Source organism: Camelus bactrianus, chromosome 3, assembly GCF_048773025.1.
Source record: "Camelus bactrianus isolate YW-2024 breed Bactrian camel chromosome 3, ASM4877302v1, whole genome shotgun sequence".
Classification (NCBI taxonomy): domain Eukaryota; kingdom Metazoa; phylum Chordata; class Mammalia; order Artiodactyla; family Camelidae; genus Camelus; species Camelus bactrianus.
In genome coordinates, this window is record NC_133541.1 from 103,256,073 (window position 1) to 103,279,578 (window position 23,506).

The window sequence follows — 23,506 nt, forward strand, 5'->3', positions numbered from 1 at the left end:
ATTTGTTGCTAATTTTGGTTGTTATTAACATGCCAAATTGATAGCTGAAAGTGGCCCCTCATATTGGAAGATTTTCCGTTTCTTCACTTACTAGTGTGGTTGAAGCATTTTCCCTCCTAGGTTTATATGACATTGCTGTGCCTTTTGATTCCTGTAGTGGATCATGGTGCAAACTTGGGAAGCCACATTATTTTTACAAAGTATTCTATATATTAGCCAAGTAAGGTAGGGCAAGTAGCCTCTCATGCATTGCAGTGATAATTAAATACGTTAAACTGTACAGCAATCTTGGAACAGTGCTTAGAAGATAAAAAGCACTCAATTAATGTTAACTTGTCCTGTTCTGTGAGTTACCCATTTAGTATCCATCAAGAGAGCTATTGATAAACAGCATAGAATACAGAGGAGAGTTTCCAGGATGACAGGAGATACAGAAAATATGTTCCATGAAGAGTAGATAAAGGATGTTCATTGTGTTTTAAGTAGTGAAGACTTGGAGTGATATAGGAGTATCTCAGATAAGCGAAGAGATTTGTGCGAAAGAGGGAGTAAATAATCTCCAGATGATTCCACAGGGCAGAGCTAGGACAAATGCATGTGACAAGAAGATTCTGGAAGAATTTTCTAATTGTGTGAGTGTGATGGACATCTTTTTTGTTTGTTTTTCCTGCTCAGTACGCATTTGTCCTCCTTCTGCAAATAAAAGCACCGTGATTTGTCTTTGAGACCAGTTATATATAAATCCAGGTGGTCTGGGTGTGATAAACTCTCTCCTCACCCATCTTTGAAGGTGGACAGTTTATTAGGCCTGGCTAATTATGTTATTTTATCCCCCTTGACCTTGTTAGTGGGACAGGAATGGAAACATGACACAGATCAGTCCCATGAGATTCAGGTTCTGAATTTGACTAAAGCTTTGCAAAGTGGGTGGGTAGGGTAGAAGACTGGAGCCTTAACAACCATCTTGCCAACACGTAGAAAGAGCCCGCTGGAGAGTGATCCCAATACAGAGAAAGCCCTGTTCCTGATGGCATTGTTGGAGCCCCTGAATCCAGCTTTGCGTGAATGCCACACTTGGAATTCCCCGCTATGTCAGGGGTCTGAGTGGATTTCTGTCACTTGCAACTTAGAGTCTTATCTCATTTAAGGATAAGCAACTTCTTCATCATTTCAGATGCTCAAACTGAGGATGGATGTTTGGGGGTACTGTTAGCAGTGACTCATGCTTCAGAAAAGGTATAAAACTAGACCTCTAAACTTACTACTATATTAATTCTTTGACAGTCTTTTTCATTAATTCAGAGTCTTGCCTAGTTAAATGTAGGTTGCTTAATGGTTTGTCCTGAGTTATTTTTGAAAAAATGTCTGTAAGCCTGCAAATCTAGTTATTTTAGCCAGGATGTGTGTGTTGAGTATGTTCCTTCACTCCAGATATACCCTCTGTTCTTGTCCACCTTGCTCTGTGCCTTAGAAAAGCTGAATTCTTAGATTACATCAGTGGGTTCTTTCCCTCTGTCCTATGCCCAGGACTGGTAGGAGAATGGAGGCCTGGAGAAGAGAGCGGTAATGCTGTTTATTTCCCGGGGTCCATTTCTGTAACGTTACCAGTGCTGACTGCCCTCTTTAATCAAAGCCATAGTGCTCTCACATAACCCTTTCCCCAGGGCTCTCTCAGTCTCCTGGTTCTTAGAACTGCTTCCTTACTTTGCCGTTTTATTTTAGGAACGGTAATGATGCACTACCTCATGGTTTCCCAGTATTCCTGCCCACATGTGTGACTCTCCTTAGATTACCCGTTTGTGTGTACCATCTGTTTCTTCCCAGGATCCCAAATGATACAGAGAAATGTATTTTCACACTCTCTGGCTAGTTGTCTAAGCATACAGTGTTCAAAGACTCGGCTGTTGGATTCTGGCCCAAGAAGTCTAAACACCTATCAAGTAATATCCCAGAACAAATAGCCCTGGAAAAAGCTATTTAGAATTCAGGTTGAAGTTGTCGACAACCCAATCAAACACATTATAGTAACACTAATTAACCAAAGCAGAGAATAATAATGCAAAGAGTTAATTTTGGAAACTTGTTGAGTATTTATTTCTTACATTTTGTTTTTTATGTATATTGATCTTGGATAATTATAACTTGTAATGTTTATGTAGAAATCTTACTGAAAAGAGTCCTAGGAATTATTAATACAAAATTATGAAAAACACTAGTCTCTGGCTTACTAAGTCAAACATTTTGTACCGTATGAAGCTAGTACATATATTAGTTGGAAGTGTGACCTTGGATATTCAAAAGGGTTGGGTTATGTTCCTGTATCAACTACTAATGAAGTGTGAACCCTTAAGAAATTACGTAACTTTTCTGACCTCTATTTTCTTCTTTTGTAAAATGAGGATTATAAGACTATTTATTACACATTGTATATAAAGCACTTTGCAAAGAGTAAGTGCTCTATTAAATTCTGTCATTGGTACCCTTGTGATTCCTGTAATACTTGCTTCATGGATTGGCATTATTTTATCATTCGTATCTAAGGCTCATAAACTCCACAGTCTGTAAGGGCCAGTAGATGACATATGCGTGAAGTCAGGTGGGCATAAGGAGCCATTCTGCCCTTTAATCTCTTCTTCGCAGTCTTACCTTTAAGAGGGAGAGAGACGGGGCGGGTAGGGGAAGACGGGGAGAGGAAGAGGTTCCTCTGCTGTGAGAGAAACATCCTTGTAAGCTCGGTAACAAATGGCAAGTGACTCTGAGCCTAGTTTCCCAAGGACTGCTATGCTTTTTTAAGAGAAAAAGGGCTTGGTTTTTTTAAGAGAACTAGAATTTGGGGGGTTGTATGTGAAACTTTCCTATTTGTTTTATTAAGATATCCTTTAGTTTTTTGTTTTTGTTTTTCATTTTATACTTTTAGGTCTGTAATCAACTTTGAGGTTTTTTTTTCTTTTTGAAGGATATAAGGTCTGTGTCTAGATTTTTTTCTTGCATGTAGATATCCACTTGTTACAGCACCATTTGATAAAAAGAATATCTTTGCTACATTTTATTGCCTTTATATTTTTGTCAAAGATCATTTGACTTTATATATGAAGATCTGTTTCTGGACTCTGTGTTCTGCTTCACTGATTTTTGTCGATTATTTCCATGCTGGCTTGATTACTGTCGCTTTATAGTAAGTCTTGCAGTTGGGTAGTGTTAATCTTCTAACTTCATTCTTCTCCTTCAATATGTTGTTGCCTGTTTGGGTCCTTTGCCTCTCTGCAGAAACCTTAGAATTAGTTTGTTGACAGCCACAAAATAATGCCCTGGGATTTTGATTGGGATTTCACTGAATCTTCCAATCAAGTTGGGAAGAACTCACAACTTGGCAGTATTGAGTCTTCCTGTCCATTAACATGGACCATCTCTCTATTAATTTAGTTAGTCTTTCGATCATCCATTCGATAGTTTTTCTCATGTAGCTCTTGTGCATATTTTGTTACATTTATACCTAAGCATATCATTATTTTGGATACTAAGGTAAATGGCATCGTGTTTAATTTCAAATACTACTTACTCAGTGCTGGCATATTGGAAGGTGACTAGCTTTTCTATATTAACGGTGCATCCTGTAACCATGCTCTAATTGCTTACTAGTTCAGGAGTTGTTTTTTGTTTTTGGTTGTTGTTGATTGTTTCACATTTTCTACATAGACACTCATCTGCAAAGACAGTTTTGTTTCTTTCTCCTTAATCTGTTTGTCCTTTATTTCCTTTTATTATTGTATTACAAATAGCCAGAATGCTGAGTGTGATGTTTAAAAGGAGAGTTAAAAGGGGCCATTTTTATCTTACACTTGACCTTAGTGAGAAAAAAAAAAAAACTCTGAATTTTAAAAAGTTGACTCAATATTTTTAAGGCACTACCAGGAAAACAAAACACATCTATAGACTAGATTGAGAGCTTGAAGCACCAGTGTGAGGTCTGACCTAGGAGGTTACAATCACTTGTTTTAATTAGAACATTCTACAGAAAGCAGAGAAGTCAGTGGTTAACTCAGCTTACACATAATTCTCTTCTGTGCTGCAATTCAGAATAAGCCAGCACTTGAGAAATTAGTGATGGGCTAGACAGGTTTTGTCTGCTCTCCCCACCCCAAATAGTCTAGTGTGTCCCCGATCCTAGCAATGACAAGTGAAGAAGAGAAGTCCAGCAATGAACAGATCCTCAGTGTAACACTCATGTCCTCTTGGCAAATGAGCTAAAAATGGAACATAGAAAATGACCCTGTGCTTTGAGTTTTTACTCATCTCTTAGCAGTCACAGTTAAAACACACTGCTAAATGGAAAGAAGAGAAGACACTTGCTCTGACCTCCTTTCTATGTTGTTTTTCCACTTGCCTGTGGGCTTTATTAAATGTGCAAGAAACAAACAGATCTTCAGAAGTTTGTAGCTGGGAATCCAGAGAGCAATTTCTAAAATGGGCACCGTAGGTCTACGTAGTGGTTCCCAGGTAAGGAAGTGCTGGGTGCAGAAGGGGGAGGGGAAGGTGGGAATGGGGTACTCTTGAAGCTCTTGTCTTTAATATTCCAAAAAGGAGGGAAAGTGGGATAGTGGCCATGTGGTGGGGATTGTCTGGGGGACAGGGTGCAGTCTGATTCTGAGTTCTTTGGGAGGAATTTAATTTTCTGCAGTGCCCTTCACAACTTTCACAGGTCCTGTATTTAATTTTTCTTTGCACACTTGTTCTCTGCTCTCATCTCCCCCCTAGATTACTGGTTCTTTCGTTCAGTGACTGCTCTTCCATATATTTACTTTTTAGCAAGTGAGTATTGTGTCCCAGACATTACGCCACACATTAGGGATTCTATGAAAACTGAGAAACTACGTAGGGGATGAGAGAGATTTTAAACTGCCGTGTCGCTAGGAGGTGATAACACTGAACTGCTTTTATTCTTCTCCTTATCTTATTTGACAAATAGAATTTTCCGCTCTTCTGTGACTTCAGAACCCATCAGGGCTGCAAACACTGCTTTATGTTTCAATATGCTCTTTGACCCTGGAGTCAGATTGTCTGGGCTTTAATCCCAGCTCCTTCACATTTACTAGCTGTGCAACTTTGAGTACCTTGCTTAACTTTTCTGTGCCTCAATTTATTTATATGGGATAATAATAATAACTGAGTTTAGAGTAATAAGACAATCAAAGCAGGGCATAAAATGGGCTTGGCAAGTGTTTGGCTTATAGTTACTATTCCTAATTGGCTGCTAATAATGGTTTAATATAATAATTTGTTATATTATTATTAATTGACTTAAGTGTCTAGATCAGAGTGAACAAAAGTAAAAAGACCTTGATTATATGGAAGGTTGAGATAATAAATGTGATGCAAAAGCAAAAATACTCGAGTTATCATTTGAATTTTTTCAACTAGCTGTGATGGTAGATTTCTCTGTGAATTTACTGTAGACAGTGAATCAGATTCCAGATTTTTGTGGAAAAAAATCTTTAAAAATGCTCCAGATCTATACTTGATATGATTTATCCAATATTAACAGTTCTAAACTGCTGAGTATATGAGACAAGGTGCTATCATTTGCAGTGATAGAAGTCAAACACGAATTAGGTTCAAGTAGGTTTGTATAGGGGAGAAGTGACCTCAAGGCTACGCAGGACTAGGTCAACATCCCCCTTGTCTCTCTTGTCTCTGCTCATCTCGGAACTTGAGCTTTTTAATCTCTTCTGCTGTAGATGGGTGTTCACCCAGCAAGGTCCATGGCTTCATGTTCCTATCTGTTGAAGAAGAATTTCCTCAGTCCTACCTTGATTTTGAAAAATTCTGGGCAGAGTGATTTGATTTGCTTAGGTCATATGCCCACACATTGGGGCAATAACTGTGATGAGGGAAGGAAGAATGAACTGTGATCCTATCAGTTTGGGTCAGTACCCTCCCCTATAACCAGGAGTTTTGAGTGTATGACTAGAAATAGCTACAAGGAATAGGGTTGTGACACAGCTTTGGGAATTTTGTCAGGCCATCCTAATTTGTGTTCACTTCATGGGAGCTGGAAAGTATTTTTCACAGTATATGAAATGTACTTACCTGTGTTTTTCATAATGTTTGATGATTTTTAGCTCTATTCCAAAGACACTTAGACTATTAATAAATCTTCAGAAGTTTTCTTCTAAATTCATTTCTGATGGTATGATATTGGACTTAGCATTTCTCAAACACATCTTCTAGTCCAGTCTCCCACAGCATCTTGCTAGTTCCTTGAACTCTATCTGGGAAATTCTACCAACTTCAGAAGGATTCAGAAGTATTACTAACATTTTAAAGATAACGTGATTTTGTTGCTAGGAATAAGACTTTGGGGGAGAAAGAGAAAATGCAATGTTCTTTATCTTTATAATTCCGCATGAAAGATATGCATAGAAGTGTTCTGTAAATGAGACTGGGGTAAAACACAGCCTACTGGGTAGCATGTAGTAAGATTTCAGTGAATATATACTCCTTTCCTCCCCACCCTCCCTTTCCTCCGACAAAGGCAAAGCACTCATGATCCAGTTTGCATGCGAAGCTTGTATTCACCAGAACAGGTGTTTTACTCTTGCTTTATAGTGTGCCGTGATTACAGGAGGGAAGTAAGGATCCCTCGACACAGAGAACTCAAATGCTTTCTTTTCCTTGATGAAGCTATTTTTCACATTTGTATACCAGTTTTCCTCCTCCCAAATCTCCCCACACCTTGAACATTCTCTCTTAATTGGAGAATAGAAAATCTACAATTTATTCAAAACATTTTCTACAAGTGTAACACTCATAAAAATTCATGCGGGTTAGATGCATATTATTTAAATGTTTAGGGCATGACTACCTGATATACACTATATTCTGATGAAAATTAAACTGTTTGATGATGACTTTCCACATTCCAACGTTACAAGAAACATTTAGCTGACGAGGGGCTATCTATCTTGAAACCCAGTTATGATTTTGTTTCACAAGCAGCTTTTACCGTCATCTTTTAACTCAAAGATGAAGCTTTTAAATTTCAATTAAAAATCAAGAATCTTCTGTCTCCAGTGAAATGCTTCCTTCAGAGAGAATTCATTAAGAAGCTACAGGAAGTGGAACTCTGCACTGATAGAATTAGATTGAAGGCAGAATAACTCTATTACCCTAATATCATTATTATTGTGAGACCAATGGAAGATTTAGACTATTGGAGCCAACATCTCCACAGGAAATGAAGTTGAGCTGCAATTTTTACCAATATAATTTTAGATTTTAATCAGTCTTACGACTCAACTGAAAAAATACAGAAAGGAAGTGACTTCTCTGAAATGACATGTAGGATTTACTTAAGTTTTTTTAAACTGTTGACTTACAGTTGATGTACAATATTATATAAGTTATAGGTGTACAGTATAGTGATTCACGATTTTTAAAGCTTGTACTCCATTTATAGTTATTATGAAACATAGGCTACATTCCCCATGTTACACATTATATCCTTGTAGCTTATTTTATACCTAAGAGTTGTTTCCTCTTAATCCCCTGCCTCTAATTTTATTGCCCCTCCTCCTTCCCTCTCCCCACTGTTAACCATAAGTTTGTTTTCTATATCTGAGAGTCTGCTTCTTTGTTATATGTATGATGAATGAATAAAGATCTCTCTCTCTCTCTCTCTCTCTCTCTCTCTCTCTCTCTCTCTCTCTCTCTCTCTCTCTCACACTCACACTCACACACACACACACACACACACACACACACACACTGGAATACTACTCAGCTGTAAAAAAAGAATGAAATCTTGCCATTTAAACAGTGTGAATGAACTTGGAGGGCATTATGCTAAATGAAATGAGTCAGACAGAGAAAGACAAATACTTGCATGATATCACTTATATGTGGAATCTAAAAAAATTACCTAAGATTTTTAATCCCTAACTTTCTTTTCCCAATCTTCCTCATAGCCTGTATGATACATCAATGGAAGAATGCTATTTGATGATAGGGAAGACTTAAAAATAACTCCTTTTCCCCATTCTTTTGAGCTGTGAGGTACTGTGGCTTGTTGTTTGAAAGCAGATGGATTCAAGGATTTATTTTTGAGTTTGGAATTCAGCAAGGAGATACAGTCTCCTTTTGTTTTCCTAAATAGTACATTTAGGATGTGTATCACACGTTGTGAAAATGCTCATAAATTTACGTGGAAAAATTCCCAGAGCCAGTTACACAAACACTAAACAAAGTTACCTGATCATTTAAAAAAACAAAAACAAAAACAAAAACAAAACACCTGGAATGAATCATTCTGCCAGGATAAGTAACTGTTGATTATACGTCAGTATTAAAGTCATTTCTTGAAATACATTTAGATTTTCTTTTTTTCTTTGTGCATTTTGAACTGCTAACGCAATGCATTCACGTACAACAGTAGGAGATGAAAAGTAACATTTAAAATAAAATTACACTTACAAGGTATCAGTTGAGCAAAACAACTTGATTGCAGACTCCTTCAGGGCAAGGAGAATGAATAATGAATCTTTATAACCTCTGTCAGAACTGTTAGCATAGTGTCTTTCTCATAATGGCTATTCAGATAAAGGGTGGTAAATGAATGAATAAATATATGAATGTATAAACAAACATTAATAAATGAAATGAAGCTGCTTGGGATATTGCATAAAAATAAAAGCACGGAAACAATCTAAATGTTTATCAGTGGGTAAATAGATAAAGAAAATGTGGTCTATGCCTACAGTGGAATATTATTCAGCCATAAAGAGAAAGGAAGTCCTGCCATTTGCAGCCACATAGATGAACTGGAGGACATTATCTTAGTGAAATAAGCCAGTTAAAGAAGGGCAAATGCTGTATGACTCCACTTACATGAGTTACCTTACATAGTCAAACACAGAGTAGAATAGTAGTTTCCAGGGCCTGGAGGAAGAGGGAAATGGGAAGTTTATCTTCAGTGGGTAGAACATTTCAGTTAAGCTAGATAAATAAGTCCTAGAGATCTGTCCTACAACATGGTGCCTATAGTTAACATACAGTAGTGTGCATGTTAAAATTGGCTAAGAGGGTAGATCTCATGATTGGTGTTCTTACACTGTTGATGGAAATGGAATTTGGTGCAGCCATTATGGAAAACAGTCTGGAGAGTCCTTAAAAAACTGAAAATAGACTTACCCTTAAATTCAGCAATCCCACTCCTGGGCAGGAAACTACCCAGGAATCTCTGTATCTCCAGGGGAAACTCTAATCCAGATACATGCCCCGCAGTATTCTTAGCAGCACTGTATACAGTAGCCAAGACATGGAAACAACCTAAATGTCCATTGACAGATGACTGGATAAAGGAGCTGTGGTATATATAATACAGTGGAATACTACTCAGCCATAAATAAAATAACGCTATTTGCAGCAACATGGATGGACCTGGAGATCATCATGCTAAGTGAAGTAAGCCAGAAAGAGAAAAATACCATATGATACCATTTATATGTGGAATCTAATGAAAAAAGAAGGGATACAAATGAACTTATTTACAAATCAGAGACAGGTTCACCGACAGAAAACAAACTTAACTGAGGGAAATGGGGTGGGGAGGGATAAATTGGGAATTTGGGATTCTTAGATACTAACTACTATATATATAATAGTAATAAAATACATAAATATCAAGGTCCTACTGTACACCACAGGGAACTATATTCCATACCTTGTAATAGCCTATAATGAAAAATAATATGAAAAGGCAAATAAATACATTTATATAAATGACTACACTGTATACCAGAAGTTAACACAGCATTGCAAGTCAACTATACTTTAATAAAAAAAAATACACAAAGCAGTATCTAGTCTTTATAGAAAAATTAAAAAAATAAGAGCAACAGTATAGATGCTTCAGTGGATCCAAGTTTATAGTTGATACTGGAAAACAGCTTAATGGGTGCTGGAAACTAAGCTACCAGAGCTCTGTAGGTAATGAACACCCAGAAAACCAGACCCTCTGAAACTTTCAGTCACAACTAACTCCACATTCCTCATGCAGATGCTCACGTGGATCCATTTCCTAAATTAATACTCACAGAACACTTTCCTCCATGATCTTAATAAGTGATCAATGTGGAAAGGGTCCATGCAAAGTTTGAAAACACTGATTTAAATGCAACAAAACACAATTTTACAGGTTACACACTTCTTAGAGCTTTTAGTATACTAAAGTGAAATAGAAATCTCAAAGAGGGGATAGAGATAATTCTTTCCCATATTATTTGAACATAGAATTTTTTTTGTGATGTATGTTTGTGGTAGAATTGCTTTGATTTGTGATGCATCTGCTGCTATCTCCTAAAATTAGATTTATGCAGACTAGAAACACTGGCATAGAGAATTAGTGCTAAATTTAACCATTTGGCAAATTCATCCACTTTTGCTAATGTCAGCAGGATTAATTTATGTATTTGGTAAGTGAAATAGTGTAGCTAGTGGAAGAAGGTGCAGTTCGCAGAATCATGATGAGGATGATGAGGATTTATAGCTAAAGTTAATTGAATGCTTGTCATGTGCAGAGCACATAGTATTATCTCATTTAATCCTAATGAATTATATGAAGAGAGTTCAAAACTGAGAAACTGTATGTCAGATATTTTACTTAACTTATCTAAGATCATAGAAGTAGAGGTAAACTAAATCTCGCTCCATTCCATTGTACTAGAGGACATCCTTAGACGTAGCATTTTACAGTTAGCACAAGGCATCATAGAATTAGTGTTAGATGACAGCCCTCTTATTTCTTCCAACCCATTATCAGATATTAGTTTTATGTATTATAAATTACAGACATATTATAAATATGTTTAAATGTACAGGGAATTAGAAGAACAAAATTATTTCTTCCCCTACTAGGTTTAACAATTTTCCATAAATGCATATGGATGTGTATGTGTGCATATATATATTTGTTTATAAGTATGTATTTACTAAAGTTTTTAAAGATAACTTATAGAATTTATAACAGTTCACATCTAAATTCACTAGTATGCATCTCAAAAAATAAAGACATTTTCTTACATAATCTAAATATATTTATACTTAATTATGAAAGTATGATTTTTATTATCTCAAAAATGACTTTGTCAGCTGGATTGTTCCAATTAGTATGCAATCACTGATGACACATTGCATTTGGTTGATAATCTCTCTCTTAAAAGTTGAATCTAGAACAGTCCCTCTGATTGTCTTCCTCCACCCATGGCTGACACACATCCCCACCCACCCACCACATTGACTTCTTGAAGAAATCAAGCCTATCATCCTTTAGAAATGTCCCACTTTCTGAATTTGTCTAATTATTTCCTTGTTGTCTCATTATCTTGTTTTTGTTTTTTCTGTAAATAAATGTAGGTTAGATCTAAAGGTTTGATTAAATTCAGGTAATTTTGGGGGAGCAGGAATGGTTTAGGCAACACTATATATTTAATAATGAATCACCTTATGAGGCACTTAACACATGGTTTTCCTACTGATTAACAGCGATTATATGATAGATCACTGTGTTCAGGTAGTGAAGTCTAGATCCCTTCATTGCAAAGTCACAGTCCCCACTTTGTGACCAGAAAGATTATGGTTGACACTTGACATCTTGTTGAGTTTGCAGTTTTCCGGTAACTTTTTATTTAATTCTTTAAACAGTCATCAATGCTCTTTTCTTGGTTTGATTATTTTATTAGGCATTGACTTTATAATTCTCTAATTCTTTCCACATTTATTAATTATAATTCATGTATGAGAAAGGTCTCTTTCTCCAAAAACTAAGGCTATTTGGTTACCCTGAATTCTCGTATCCATTGTAAAGGCAGGATAAACAATTGTGTCCCTTTAAGCATGACTTTTTAGAGTAAGAGTTGGCAGCAAATGAAGATTTTTATGTGTTTACTTTGGTTTTGGCTCCTCTTTTTAAGTTTAATTATAGAATCAAGAATGTTAATACATTAATGTGTTCCAGTAAATTACGGCTTTCTGTCTAATCCTTAGATTGTCTCAATTGAGTTATAGCCTTCCAGTTATCAGCTTTATTCTTTTAATACAACCCAATTAGTCTTTGAAAATGTTCTTGCTTTGAGACGAAAGATGTCCAAGGTACATCTAGGATCTTCTCTTCTTTTGACCTGAAATTAACTATATTTCCAAGAAGCTTAAATTCTATTAATAGGAATAGTGCTTAGAAACCAAAATCTGGTGCTAGAATGACATTACCTTTGGGCTTTTTTAATGGAGCAAGCAAAATACATATAAGTAAATGTATTTCACATATATAGGGCATGTGTGAAAAAATCTTAGAATCATACTGATTGTAAGTTTTTACTTAATTTCTTTGATTTTTACACTTGCGTCTCTATCTCCTTTTTTTATTTTGAAAATCCTTGATTTCTAATTATATTAACATAATGATTTACGTTTTTCTACCATGTCTGCAAAACATTTCTAGAATACACTGTAAATTACTAAATGAATTTTATCTTTTTTTGCAATTTTTTTCCCCTGGGTCCTTATCATATATCTCACTATGTACATTCAGTTCAAGAATTATATTCTAAAGGGACCCAAAATGATGATTCTGTCTGTGTTATTAGGATATTTTTGTTATTGACTATTTTGGTTCTTTTTAAAATATATACAATGTTTTCATAGTCCAAGAGTAAACTCTGTATGAAATGGGACTCTCAGGCAATTCTTATTTCGTTCTCTGTTGCCGTTATGCCAACTTTCCCACCTCCTCTAGGTAACATTTTTATTAGTTTTTGATTTATCTTTTCACTGATTCTTTTTTCCAGCAGAAGCATATATGCATGCATGTTATTTCCTCTCTTCTTAAACAGAATGCAGCCTAGCAAATAACCTTTATGTACATAATTCATTTTACACTTTTGCAGGTACACCTTTAGTATAGATCCCTGGAAGTGGCATTGCTGATGAAAGGGTACACGCATATGTGATTCTGTTAGATAGTGCCAGATTTCCTTTCACAGGGAAACTGTATGCTCTGACCAGCTATGTCTACGCATGCCTGTTTCCTTGGATCAGTTTTTACTGCATTAAACACTAGTCCAAAGCCACTAGCTTAAGATAATCACCATTTAATTGAATTGATTCGTAAGTATGTAGGTGGGGAATTTAGGCTAGGCATAAATGAATATATCTTCTGTTCTCTTGGCTGGGCTCTTTAATGTTTCTAAGGTCAACTGCAGGTCACCTTTTGAGATTGGTTGGCAGCTGTTTGGGGTAAAGGGAGGTGACCAAACTAACTGTCTTTCATCATTCAGAAAGCTAACCCCAGCATGTTCGCCTGGTGGCTGGGCAGAGGACAAAGTGAAAGCATTCAAGGCTGCTTGAGGTCTAGGATGGAGCTGACCTGATGCTTCTGTATTCTGTTTGTCAAGCTCAGTCACAGAGGCAGCTCAGATTAGAGGAAAGGACTCCACATCTCGATGGGAGGAGTCACAAAGTCACATAGTAAAGACGTGTAGCTATCGGGAGAGGAATCATTGTGGCCGTTTCTGCAGTGTCTACCACATTTTCCACAGACCTGAAGATACAGTATATTGCTATGATTATGGATTCTGCTACTCTTTTTGATTTAAAAAAGGCATTTTAGTGGATTTTAATTTGTTTTTCTATTGTTACGAATGAGGTGGGATATATTTTTCTGTGAGCAGTATTTTCATGTCTCTTGCTCATTTTTCTATCAGGCTGTCATTTTTCCTTTCTTGATTTTTGGCCAGGACTTTTTGTATACTGAAGATGGGTCATTTATCTACGATATAAATTTCAGTTTCCCCCCTGTCCAGTTTGTCATGTATTTTCCCCCTTACTTTTGACATTTTATTTTCTATGCTGACATTTAAACATATTTATATAGTTTATCATTTTTTCCTGTATGGTTTCTAGATTTTTGATTCATAGTTACAAAGATTTTCCCTACTCCCAGATTTTAGAGGAGTTTATTGTGTTTCCTTCTAGGTCTGTTAATTTTAGAACCAGTTAATGTCCTGAAGTTAACAACTGTGTTAACTAGAGTTTCTTGAAACTCCATAAAGTTGTGACATACTTCAAACTCATTCTCTGAAGGCAGCTTCTCATTGGAGAAGATATAGTGTACTCTTCCTTGCAGGATGCTGAGAGAAAGAAAGGCAAAGAAGCAAATAATAGAATTATTCTCTATCATTTCCTTCCAGAGGCTGACTTGTAATGTTTGTTATTTGATATCCAGAACATCAGTTCCCATGGAAACAATGACAGAAACGATGGTTGAGGTTTCTGCATCTCACCAACTTTGTTTTACGTGCATCACAGAATAAGCCACACTGTGCTTTGAGTTACTTGTTCCCCGTTCCTTTTCCCGTCTCTAGACCTGAAGAGGCAGGGGGAGGAAATGACATTATCAATGCCCTGTGAGAGCTCGAGTGTGGATGACAGGCCACCCAAAGGAGCTGAGATCATAAGGAGTTGTGGCCACTGCCATACCACTGCTGGAGCAAAGAACACGGGGGAAGAAATAGGCCAGTCCACCCTCTGATTTTCTGTCATTTCCTCTCATTGGTCAAACCCAAGTGAAATCCAGAGGGCAAAGGATCCCACGTGGTTGAGCCCATAAAGGTCAGCCCCCAGGGCACAGAGGAAAGAAAGGAAGGATAGACAATGACCAAATGGTGCAGAGAATTACAATACAGTTAGAGACTGCAGGGGTCCGGGATGAGAATTTTGGAGTACCAGAATCTATATCACTTTAAGTGTTATAATATTTCTTGGTTTGAATTGGCTCCCTGACCTTTACTTCCAGACTAGGAAGCTCTCAAAGCTATCTGTATATCCTTATCACTTAATTCAGGGTTTAAAACATGTAAGGGGCATTAAATACCTTGAACAGTGAGCAATAACTGACTGAAAATCAGTTTTCCTCTCCACTGTTTGCCCTTTCCACTTATTTTGGGACGTGGTAAAGAACTCAGGCTATGGAGTTAAACAGCTGTATGTTCAACTGCTGGCCCCTACTTACTAGCTCTGTGAGCTTGGACACGTTTCTTAAATTCTCTAAGCCACAGTTGCTTTGTCTGTAAAATGGAGAAAATAAAAAACTTGACTCAAAGGTACTTTGAGAATTCTTGTGAGGGTTAAATGAGATAATTCATGAGAGGTTCCTGCTACATAAGTGCTCAGAATGGTAGCTGCAAAGTGCATCAATGATCTAAATTTAAGAGCTAAAACCATAGACTATTAGATGGAGAAAACAAAGGGATAAATATTCATGAACTTGGATTTGGCAACAGACTTTTATTTATGTCATGGAAAGTATGAAGAACAAAAGAATTTTGGAGTACTAGGATCCATAGCATGAGAAATGTGAGACTATTACTTAAAATATTACATAAAACATATTTAAAATAGTTATATGGGGCCTTATCAAAATTAAAAAAAATTCTTTGCAACAAAGGACATTATCAAAAAAGTAAAAAGACAGCCTACAGAGTGGGAGAAAATATTTGCAAATCATCTATCTGATAAATTTCTAAGATCCAGATATGTAAAGAACACTTATGAGTTCAACAGCAAAAAGGCAAATGACCCAATTAAAAAATAGACAAAGGACTTGAATAGATATTCCTTCAAAGAAGATGTGTAAATGGCAAGCAAACACATGAAAAGATGTTCATCATTAATCAAATCAAAATCACAACGAGGTACCACTTTTCATCCACTAGGACAGCTATAATAAACACCCCCCCCCAAAAAAAAAACAGAAAACAAGAAGGTGAGGATGTAGAGAAATTGAAGCCTTCATACATTGCTAATGGAATTGTACAAGACTCATCCACTATGAACAACAGTTTGGTGGATTCTCATAGAATTATTACATAATTCAGCAATTCCCCTCCTGGGTTTATACTCAGGAGAATTAAAAACAGGTGTTCAGACCAGGTACCTGTACACACATGTTCACAGTAGCAATATTCATAATAGTCAAAAGGTGGAAACAGTTCTGATGTTCATTAATGATGAATGGATAGATAAATTGTGGTAAATCCACACAATAGAATTTTATCCAGCCATAAAAAGGAAGGAAATTTTGACACATGCTACAACATGGATGGACCTTGAAAACATTATGCTAAATGAAAAAAGCCAGGCATAAAGGTCGCATATTGTATGATTCGATTTTTCTGAAATATCCAGAAAAGGTAAATCCAAAAAGACAGAACACAAACTGGAGTTTGCCAGAGGCTGGAAGGAGTAGGGAATGGGACGGCTGCTCAGTGGGCACAGATTTACTTTTGGGGTGATGAAAATATATCACAACTAGATAGAGGTGGTGGTTGCACACCATTGTGAATGTATTAAATGTCACTGAATTGTTTACTTTAAAATAGTTAATTTTATGCTATGTGAGTTTCACTTCAATTAGAAAATAAATAAAAAACAAAGGAAGTGGTTGGTGATATAGATGAAAAAATATTGGCTGTGGTTTAATAATAGGTATATGAGGGTTCATATACTATTATCTATTTTGTGTTGGAAATTTTCCATAAAAATTAAAGCAAAAATAACAAATTATTTCTGCATCTGATATAGTTTTTATGTATTTTAGCTGACGCATTATAGAACATACTGAAATCCCAGAGCTTTTTGTTTTCTGTTTTTGACTCAAGTGTACAGCTTGGATAGATTTTGTAAAAGGGATTAACTATACCCATCCTCCAAACAATTCATCTCGTCTTAACCTGTCCAGTAACAAATGATTAAGATACAGTTATCTCCCTCTTGAAAGCTATATTATGCTGTTTTCTTTTGTCCTCACACTTACTGAGAGAAAGTTCTGCATCTGGGTTTCCCAGTAGTCCTAAACAGAATGAAAATATTTGCAACATTTGTGTTTCTGTATTAAGTACCTTTTGAGTGAAGGTGGCTTCATAGGTTCCGTCAGATTCTCAAAGGGGCCGGTGGCCCCATAAAAGCATAAATACTACAGCAAACAGAGAAAGGAGAATTACACATAGATGGAGAAGTAAGATACAGGTGCTAATGACAGAAAACCCATTTAACACGGATTAAGCAACCAAGGAGCATACTTGGCTGATATAACTGACAGACTTAGGGCTAGTTCAACTTCAGGCATGGCTTCATCTAGGGGCTCAAACAGTGTCATTGGGACTGCCTCTTGGTCACAGTCTCAGCTCTGCATCCATCTGCTTTGTTCTCTGCTCAAGCTTTTTTGTGAGGCTATTAAAACACTCAGACATTCCCTCTTGGTACAGGGGCTGGGGAAATGTCCACCCATCACAAGGCTTGGAGTGGAGGAAACGTGGATCCTTGAAGAAAACCTTGTGTGCTAGCAGCTTATTACCAGAATGAAAGGAAATGGGTGCTGTGAGTGCGACATAACACATGTTAGCTGGGAGTGCTAATGTCCAAACTTTATATGGGCACAAAAGGAAAGTAGAACCAAATCTTCCAATGCTTTTTGAATTCCTAGGATTTCCTTGTTTAGAAATACTTGTAATTAGGAGCAAAAATGCCCTCTGAGGGTCAGTGAAATGAAAATTGAGCAGAAGCTGGGGGTGTCCACCAGCAGTGCTAGGGTTGGTGAAGGAGCCAAGAAGAAAGGCAAATTGTTCTCTTGACCTGACCATCAAAGGGCAACAAACCTGGAGTTAAGGGTTCAGCAACAATTCAGGAGGAGGGAAAGGAAAGAAGGGAGATCGGTATTTAGACACAGGTGGGAAGAGAGTCACAGGACATACTCTTTCAGTGGACGTGATTATAATAATAAAAATAAATACCACTTAGTAAGCATTTCCGATGTCCCAGGCACTGCCCTTGTTTGTATTATCTGCACCATGAACTCCTGTGAGGTGGGTCTTATTAAGTCCATTTAATGTGTGAAGAGGTGGAGTCTCATTATGTTTATGTGACTTGCGCCTGGCCGCAGTGTGTGATTACTAAGTGCACTCCCCTTGCCATTTGCATTGCAGAATGGCTCCTTGAGACCAGACAGTGTGCTGTACTGACTGCAAGTTAAGACTCTGAGCCCTGCCTTTACAAAACATGGAAGAATATTGCACATACTAGAAGTGAACATTTGTGGTGACTAGTGCTGAGCTAAGAGTTTCATGAATACTATTTAATTTTAACTTTGCATGAACTCTATCCCCTTACAGCCAACATGGAAACAGAAAAGTGCAACTTCTTGATGTCACACAGGGAACCCAGGGAACCTGATCTGAGAACTATGCTGGTTGTCACTCTCTTGATCTCAGTATCATTAGAAACAAAATTTTTGGATAGTATTCATCTCAGTGAAATTTTAGGGCCCAAATTTATCTTTGCCCCTAAGGAGATCTTTGTACCGTGATCTCTCTCAGTCAAGCATATATGTTACCAGGAATCAGAGTCTGGGGGAAGAAATATAAAATATTTTTTAACTTGCAGAAAAAAAAATTAGAGTTGTTCTGGTTCTTATTTTGCCCTGAAGTTTTTGCTGGTTTTTCTTTATTAGATTTCTCTCCTGATGTGAAAAGTTTCATGTTTTCCAACTTGTTTTTCTCTTCCTGGAGATGATTTAGATACTAGTATGTGATCTGATTTCATTAGCTGGATTCTTCCTGGCTTGTTGATGTGTGCTCCGTCTAAAGCCTCAGAGATATGCTTCAGAAATCAACTGCTTGATTCTCACATGCCAGGGAAGAGAAGGTCAATCTCCATTCCCTGGGGGTGACAAAAACTGTACTGTGCCCCAAGCACCTTCTTTTTGTCCCTTAACAAGATAGAAAGGTAGTACAGGAGACCATTGTGTATGAGTACAACGTGATAGTATTAATACTAATAATATTAAGTACTCATTCAACAGTTCTTTACTGAGCACATCTTATATTCTAGGCTTTTGGAAGGCATCATTAAACAATCTTCAGAGAGCTTCTAGCAGGGGAGGATGGACAACAAACAATAAACATAACAAATAAATAAGCAAAATAGTATATTGCTTAATGATAAGGCTATTAAAAAGGGGTAAAAACAAGTTAAGCAGGAATATATGGGCTAGAAGATGGTCACAGTTGTTAACTGGTATGGTCAGTGCCAGAGAAGGTGATATATGAATAAAGACTTGAAAGAGTGGTTATGAGGAGTTTTAAGCGTAAAGCTAGGGGAAGAACATTCCATGCAGAAGGACAGCAGGTGCAAAGGCCCTGAGGTAGAAGCATACCAAGCAAGTTCTTGCATCAGCAAAGAGGCTTTCTGTTCCTCATCAGAATGAGATGAGAGACACAATAGGGAGCTAGATCACACAGGGTGTGTAAGAATGTGGGCTTTTATTTTGATTGAAATAGGATTTTAAACAGAGGAGACTTAGTGTATCTTTTATTTTAAAAGAATCACTCTGAGATTAGATGGCAAAATTGCAAAGATGTTAGCAGGAAAATCTATTAGTAGATTATTATCGAAATCCAAGAGATGGCTCAGACTAGGTGACAGCAATGAAGATGGTAAAAGAGGTCAAGTTCTGGGAAGATCCTCATGTTTCCTGACAGATCTGATGTGAAGTGTGATGGACAGAGTGGTTATCCAATGAGATGGGGAGGTTACGGGTGGAGCAGGTTTGGGAGGAAGAGCTGGAATTCTCTAAATGCATTCATTTATTCATCCATCTATTCATTTTCTATCCAGTCGTTCAATAACTGTTGAGTGCTTAGTATGAGCCAAGCATTCTCTCACTAATTTTCAGAAGTATTACAGATGAGGAAACAAGAGGCTCAGAGGGTTTAGGCCATTGGCCAAAATTTATTCTGCTAGTAAACAGAAGCACGGCAGGTCCTGTTTTGGTCTTTGTATTTTTACCTTCCAAGCCTATTCCATGTGGCTGGACTGCCCTGACAGAATCAGAGGAAAATGAGAAAATGATACTGTTTTACTTACATGTTGTTACATATCAGATCATACGTTTTTGCAAGTCAAACATTTCTTTTCTGCCATGTCCTACTTTACCTTTGTATGAGATGCTAGGAAGTCTCCCTTCCCCATTACTTTTTAAGGCCTTATAATATCCTATTCCTCACTTGAGTCAAAAATGATTCTGCTTTTTGGTGTTCTGCTTTTTGGAAGAGGTGGCAGAGGTATACTTGAAGCTTCTAAATATTGAGCACTTACTGTGTACCAAGCACTGTATCTAGATATTTGGCAGTAATTTAAATTTCATGACATGGTTAGGATATAATGACAGTCATTTCTTCATTAAGGATGTAAAACAGCAGTGAGAAACCCGGATATATAATTAAGGTAAAGATTTTCCATGAATATTTTTGGCAAAAAAAGCAAAATGAAAAGAGACACAAACCAAGGAGTTTCAGTAGCTGGAACTGCTTCCCTTTCGATATGACAGATCAAAAGATGGTTTTAAGATCTCTGTGGGATGCTCTTCTGGCCCTCAGTCCCTCGTGCTCTCCCTGGCGCCCAGAGAGGAATGTAGTTCCCTGGATGCTCTCCCCTGCGCGGCATTAGTGCTCCTCTTTTTCTTGATTGGCTCTGTTGGAGGTGAAAAGGACACTTCTAGCCATGTTGGAGAAAAATAAAATCTTTTCTACCCATTCCTTGTATTTTAAACTTTAAGAATCTATGTAATTTTTTTTTCTTGTACAAAGCCTCCAGTTGTGATTTGAAGGCTATTCTTTTTTTTTTTTTTAATGTTTCCATAAAGATGCCCTTTTAACAGTGTGCATGTTTCATGGACTTAATTTCTATTACATGTGAAGAAAGCACCTCCTCCATCCATCCAGGATGCTGCGTTTGTTCCCCTAGGTACAATTTTGAATTTAATAAAAAGAATACAGCTCGTAGCTTTGAGGAAAGAAAGATGTGCTCACAGCATGATCCTACTTCTACCCCCACCTCCAGTGCCAAACAAAGAGGAAGCATAAGGAGGTGTGGAATGAGAGGTGATGAAGGGTGGAAAATCAGTCACTAACATGAGGCAGGTAGAACCCACGAACACGCAGGGCTCATCAGAAAACAACAGTAGTAATCATAGAGTGTTGGCACAGCCCAGAGTCATGAAGAAGATGTTGAGATGATCAGAAGAATGGCAGGGTGGTCTGAATCCTAACTGCATGCTGTTCTCACTCAAAGTTGGGTGCAGAAGCAGAGGCTGAGTCTCAGCACATGGATGTCTTCCATCAATACGGGGGCAGTTATGCCATGGCAGCAATGATGGTGTTTCCATCTTCCCAGAGTCCCTCAAAGGACATTTGGTCCTTGTTCTTGCAGAACACCTCTAGACGTCTTCAGTCGCTCTAGATGACTTGATTTGGCACCGTGAGAAAACCTCGTTATTTTATACTACACCAGTTCTGAATGAGCGTTCAAAGGAATAGAAGTCAGTCTGAAATTTACTTTTACACAATCTTCTAAGAAATAAATTGATGGCTGAGAAACTATCTAATCCACCTTAGGGTTTTAAGGACTTGAAACTCTTTAAATGTTTTTGTTTTTAATGCTAAAAAGTTAACACTGTAATATTCATCCTCTGCTTTCTAATTATTAAAATAGGCGAATTTGTATTTTTATGACCACTGTAACAAGTTACTACAAACGTAGTGGGTTAAAATGACAGGGATCTGTTTATAGCTCTATAGGTCAGAATTCTGAGGTGCATCACACCGGGCTAAAATCAAGGTATACGTGGGGGATCCAATCCTACCTGGAGGCTCTAGGGAGGAATCTGTTCTCTTCCCTTTTCCAGCTCCGGGAGGCTGGCTGCCACATTCCTTAGCTCATGCCCTTTCCCATTTTCAAAGTCAGCAGTGTCCAGTGAGGTTTTCCCCTTGTCCCATCATCCTAACACTGATACTGTAGCTTCCTTCTTCCATATTTAAGGACCCTGATGGACTGTTAATCCAGATCCAGAATAACCCCCTCTATTTCAAGTCAGATTAGCAATCTCAATTCCATCTACAACTTTAATCCCACCTTGCCATGTAACACAACATGTTCATAGGCTCTGGGGATGAAGACATGGACATCTTTGGAGGTCTTCCTTCTACTTACCACAGTAGGTCCTTCTGGAGGAACTTTATTACATAGCAGTGAATTAGTCCAGACCTTAGAAACAATATTTTTGTACCCCCGTGCCTTGTCCTCTGCTTATAACATAGACATTACTAATTGCTCACAGCATTCTCTTTCACTAAGGCCCAATGTGGTCTCAGAATCCTTTTTAATGAAAAGCTCCAAACATTCCTCTAACAACTGATAGGGGTCATCACATGAGATGAACCATTTTGCCATTCTTGTCCCAAATCATTTTACTTCCTCTTAATGAGATCTAATTTCTTAAAACAGTTATAAAGTACATTTTCTGACACTAATTTAGGCTAACAACTTCCTAATGTATCCTAGTCAATACAGTTTACTTAAATCCGAGTCCCAGAGTTATGTTTATTCATGCTCACTGTATGCAGATCCCTATATTAGATAAGAAAGTTAAACTGGCAATACCAAACACAGGTGAAGATAGGTACAGAGCTATAGGAATTCTCATTTATTGCTGGTTGGAATGCAAAATGGTGCAGCCACTTTGAAAGATAGTTTGCAAGGTTCTTGTAAACGTACTTATCAGATATTTCAGCAGCCACATGCCTAAATACTCACTCATTTGAACTGTGAACTTTTGTTCATGTAGATAACAGATGTGTATGTTTATAGGAGCCTTATTCATAACTACCCCCAACTGGAAGCAACCAAAATGTCCTTCAATAGGTGGATGGATATGTATCCATACAGCACAATTCTATTTAGCAATAAGAAGGAATGAGCTACTGATTGCACACAACAACATAGATGAGTCTTCAGTGCATTTTGCTAAGTGAAAGGACCACAGTGGACTCATACCAAATGAGTCCAATTTATATGACATTCTAGAAAAGGAAAGTGAAGAGAAAAGAAAATAGATCTGTGATTGCTAAGGGTTGAGGGAGGGGAAAGTCATTGAGTGCTAAAGGTAAACAAAGAAGAATTTTTTAGGGTGATGGATCCATTCTGTATAGTATGCTGTATACGTGACTATGATCTTGTCAAAAATCCACTGAAATATACATCCCAGAGAGTAGACTTAAACATACACAAATTAAATTAAAAATCAGCCCGCAGGCTGAAGAAAATCTAGGGATGAAACGTTGACTGTGACAGAAAAATAATCTGTATTGCATATGTATGACATGACTTCACGGAAAGGGATGAGAAAATAAGAGCTGAGTTAGGTAACTTTGGAAAGTAGATTTTTAGCAAGAAACTGTAAGACTAAAGACAATGAACTGAACTCAAACACTGTACGGCAGTTGGTAAAGTTGTTTATCATGGGGATACAGGTTAAACAATTCTGAAAACACCTTACTTGTATACTGAGGTCAAAGAATAATTGAATATGGATGATGATGAGAGATAGACTGCTCATTATTGG